Genomic DNA, 4,780 nt, shown 5'->3' with positions numbered 1-4,780 from the left:
GCTCATCTTGCTGGGATCCTATGACCCCAGCTGACTTCCTGCCCTTTGGGCAGGGGGCTGGACTCGATGATCTTCCGAGGTCCCTTCCAGCCCTAATGTCTATGAAATCTATGAAAACAGCGGTGACTGACTATGCATCAGCTTCTCTGTCTGTGTATGCAGTAGTAAGTGGAACCTTATCTCATAGTAAGGGAACCTAAATTGCAGTAATTTACTCTTTCATTAAGGACTATATACTATGTTATATTAGCTTCCATTTGCCTTCAAGTGACATTGTACAGGCAATCCCCATTTAAGGCTGTTCTGCTTAGCGCTGTTTTGTTATAATGCTCATTTTAAATTAACACCTGATTGTACTTAGCACTCAGCGAGTTTCATTATAACACTTGTGGTCGCCATCTTGGATCATTAAAAACAATTGAGGTCGCCATCTCGGGTCGTCAAATACTTTTGGTTTTGCTTAACTCTCATGTTGCTTAACGCTCGGTTTTTCAGGACCAATAAAGAGCGCTAAGCGGGGGTTCCCTGTACAGTTATAACAAAGCAAGTGTTGCATAGTAAATCCTGGTCCCTTTTCAATATATAATGAATTGTAATGTCTAATGTATGGACATGTGAACAACAGAGGCTCCATCACTCTCTTGAACATGAGGTTACTGTTTCAGTCATATTCCATTTGGCATATCACCAACACCAGAATGTTCCCTAAAGATAATCTCAGCTTGTACATGTCCGAATATCTTGATGTCCCTTGCCATACAGGTAATGTGCTGATTTACATGAAAAAAAAAAAAAAAAGCAAAAGCAATTATATTCATTTTTGAGACACCTTCCATCTGCTTACTTTATTCTGTGTAAGAAATATGAATCTGAAAAAAACCTTTATATTTGTATGACCCATAAATAGTAAATAGGGAATTTAGTTGGACTCAAAGTGAATAATGCTTTCATTTTCCCCTATCTGAAACCTAAGACATTTATGCTATTATTAAGAATTTTGGGCGGAAATATACTGATATCTCTATGTATTTTTGGCACGATAGTAAACTGGCCAACAACATACTTTCTTATGGTCTAGGAGCAAAGCTTACAGAAGAAGCCTCATTCTGCCTCCATGATGCAACCCAAGGCACCACTAAGAGACACACTTGTCTACTTACTCCATTTAGCACATGCCAACGCCCAGAAATCTGGCAGTGTAGCCATTTAGTATGGCCTTGAACACTTGCCCAAGCCTGTTTTCAGACTGTCTCAGGTATGCTTGCCTAATTTCTGGGCTTTGGATTAAAAACTACCTAATGATAGCTTGCAAAATGTAATTATAAACAGAATCATCATTAACTAGTAGGACTGTGCAAAGCTTTGGTCCCCGATTCAATTTGGCGGAGATTTGGCTTGATCCGATGGCCAAATCTCCGAATCTGAATCGAATCAGAGAACCCTTTAATGTCTCCGATTCGAATTGGAACCCTCCAAATTGATTCGGAGAGATTTGGACATAGACACAGCTTTAAATGTTTGTTCTACTTACCTCTAGGCAGCAGGAGGCTCGTGAAGGCTGAGACGCTGGAGCGTCCCACAGGAGCCCAGGGGGCTCCCCAGCACGCTCGGCAGCAGACCTGGAAGTGGACCAGAAGCACTTCTGGTCTACTTCCAGGTCCGCCGGGGAGCACGCTGAGGGGGCTCCGACATGCCCCCAGGCTCGGTGACTGGTGCCTCCTTGGTCTGGAGGGGACACCCAGGGTCCCCCTGTAGCTAATCGCCAAGCCGGGGGCTTGCAGGGCCCCCCCCAGTGCTCTCCTTGGCGGACCCGGAACTGGACCGGAATTACTTCTGGTCCACTTCCGGGTTCACTGCCGAGCACGTGGAGGGCCCCCCCCCCACTCCTGTGAGACACTCCATGCGCCCCAGCACTGCAGTGTTCACAGGCTGCGCTGGTACCTCAAGGTATGTAGAAAAAGCGTTTAAAGCGGTGTCTGTGCCCGAATTGCTGATTCTGTGAATCAGCATCGAATCTTCAGATTTTAATTCGGCCAAATCAAATCAGGGTCAGTGATCCAAATCAATTAATTGAATTGCTGTCCCTAATTCGGGCCGAATTCGAATCCAAATTGAATAGGGCCCGCTTCGCACGCCCGCATTAACTAGGTGTGTTTTTAATGGTGTGCTGCAAGGATTGGTTTTCAGCCCTGTGGATTGATTATTGAATTCCTGGTCCTCCACTTACCAGAAAGAACCAGAATGAGTTGTAGGTTGATAAAAATATGTGGAGTAAGTTACAGGAAGGAGAGCTCTCTAGCTGAAGGATAAAGCATGGCTCTTTTTGTTAGGCAGAAGTCAGGATAGATGGCTGAGCAGCAAGTTGGTAGGACATGTTTTGTCATTTTGTTTTCACTGATGATCATTTAAGTGACTGATACTGCTTCTTTTTAATATTCTTAAGTAGTTGTCATCAACTTTACAGTTGGCTAATTGAAAAAGAAGTACTAATGGCCTAGCAACTACTAACACTCACTGTAATTCTAAAAAAACACTGTCCCTACACATATATCCACCCAGTGTCAATATGACCAAATTAACACTGATCATAAGAAGATCTATAAATGAAATACAGCATATATCTACACAAGCGTCTTGTCAGGATTACAAACTTTTAATGACTATCAAAAGAAACCTGATGATGTAATTAACCAAAGAGCTGAAAGTACGGAAGGAGAAAAGTTAAATAGGAAAAAGTTCAGTATCCTCCTGTTACTTGGCAAATTTGACTGATCTCAATTACAGGGATCAAAACAGTCTAGAATGGGTAAAAGAGTCTGAAATATCGCTGATATAACTCAGAAGGCAGGGTAGACTAAGTAAAATGTATACAGAGTGTTCTTTATACATATCTTAGTTAATAAAGGTGCATATCTACTCTTTGTTCTGACTGGGTGCATCTACACTAATGCAATGCAATAAACTCTGGCACATATTGTGCTAAAGTGGCGCATATAGCAGCCACTGCAACTCGTTGAGCTGAGTCAGAGAAGCCCGGGGAGTCAGCCCGTCAGGCTGGGGCTACTCCAACCTGGCTCAGTGTGCTGCAGAGGGGTTGGCTAGGGCAGCCTTCTCACTGAAGAGCCCTTGTGCCCCAGCCAGCCCCATCAATGTCTACATGTGTGTTGCTGCACGCCAAAAAACATTGTTGTAGGATAGTGCTTGTGTTTACAAGTACTAATCTACAGCAGAGTTAATTAGTTTACTGTGACCTAAGAGGGCCACATGTGTAGACACAGACATTTTCTGTGGAACTAATTAGGCCGCTCCACTAATTAGGAAACTAATTAGTAAACAGCTCATGTAGATGTGCCCACTGACTTCAAACTAACATGGCTAACTACCTCATAGGGACCTCAGTAGGTCATCGAGTCTGACCCCCTGCCCTGGGCAGGAAGGAGCGCAGGGGTCAGATAAACCCAGCTAGGTGCTTGTCCAGTCTCCTCTTGAAGACCCCCAAGATAGGGGAGAGCACCACCTCCCTTGGGAGCCCATTCCAGATTCTGACACCTCTTACTGTGAAGAAGTTCTTTCTAATGTCCAACCTAAATCTGCTCTCCATCAAAAAAACAAACCTCTTCGCGAAGGAAAATAAAATTAAACCTGTCATCCGTTCAGCAATCTTCCCCTTGCTGCAGGAGTCTCTGGTGCTGACTCTCTCCTCCTTGACTTCAAAGTATATACACCGGTTCGCCAAAGCCGCAAACCAGTGCTCTGTTGGGGTTTATTTTTTCTTTCAGTAATTAGTGCCCTGCCAGCTCAATTGACCCCTCACGGCAGCCAATTAATGCGGGACCATTTTTTTTTCTTCTCTCTGAGCTCCTCTGAGCTCTGAAGACCCAGTAGGTCTTAAGTCCCCTTCCTGGAGACTTCAGTCTTGGGCGGCAGATAGGTATTCACCCTCACTGCTGTTCCCATCTCTTGCCTTCACCTCCTCTCCTCATCCTGGTGTGCCACCCCGGAAATACCTCCTGGCGGCTTAATTAACCCAATTCGATTCACCCGGCGAGCTGATAAGGCGATGCCGGGAAGGATTGGGAGGTCTTTCTGCAGTATAGCCATGCCACTTGCGCTTGGCAGACTCCTCTGGCCAGGGGACTTCTTGGGGTATGTAATCTTGCTCTTTTCACAGTGGATGGTAATGAGTCCATGTTTCTAATGTTGTTTATTCATTTTGCATTACCAAAATGCTGAGAAAAATGTATAAATAGCTCTGCTTGCCTGAAACCCCCTCCCTTGAGGGACTGGAATAGGTGCCCACAGAGGCATAGCAAAGTCTTTCAGTGCTGGGTAGGAGGAAGGGAGGGAATTATGTTGACCACTGGGAGCAGAGGGGAGGCAGGTGGGGAAAGATGAGAAGAGGGAGAGGAATCTTATCTGCTGGGGCTCTCCTCACTTGAGCAGGAGCTGCTCCTGCTGCTGCCATAGTAGCACAGGCTTGCTCACCAGATGTTGCACCTAGTACAACAGGTACACAGCCCCACACTCCTATGGGAAAGTTCCCTAGTGGGACATAATTACACACACACAGGGATGCACATGCACAGATATACTGCCAGGTGCAGAGCTGCGCCTGCCCAGCTTCTATAGCCAGGCTGCTCCTGCCATAATAAAGACTCCTGGGGGGACAGGGCCATACTGGTGCCCCTCTAAGTCAGCACCTGGGGTTAGTGTCCCACTTGCCCTACTTTAGTTACTGTACTAGATGCCCAAACTGTACTATTTGGAAAGCCTTCTAGAG

At 45.5% G+C, this 4,780-nt stretch overlaps 1 long non-coding RNA gene across 1 annotated transcript in view; it reads right to left on the bottom strand.

The window, feature by feature from the left end:
• The window catches only part of LOC102382643, a 63,574-nt gene extending 59,600 nt beyond the window's left edge, over window positions 1–3,974 (bottom strand). The window contains exon 1 of the long non-coding RNA XR_324274.2: window positions 3,643–3,974. This is a non-coding gene — a long non-coding RNA (uncharacterized LOC102382643). The remainder of the gene's footprint in view (window positions 1–3,642) is intronic.
• Between the last annotated feature and the right edge of the window lie 806 nt (window positions 3,975–4,780).

Source organism: Alligator sinensis, unplaced genomic scaffold (genome assembly GCF_000455745.1).
Source record: "Alligator sinensis unplaced genomic scaffold, ASM45574v1 scaffold309_2, whole genome shotgun sequence".
Classification (NCBI taxonomy): Eukaryota; Metazoa; Chordata; order Crocodylia; family Alligatoridae; genus Alligator; species Alligator sinensis.
Note: the sequence above shows the minus strand (reverse complement) of the source record. Positions and strands in the feature narration are given on the sequence as shown.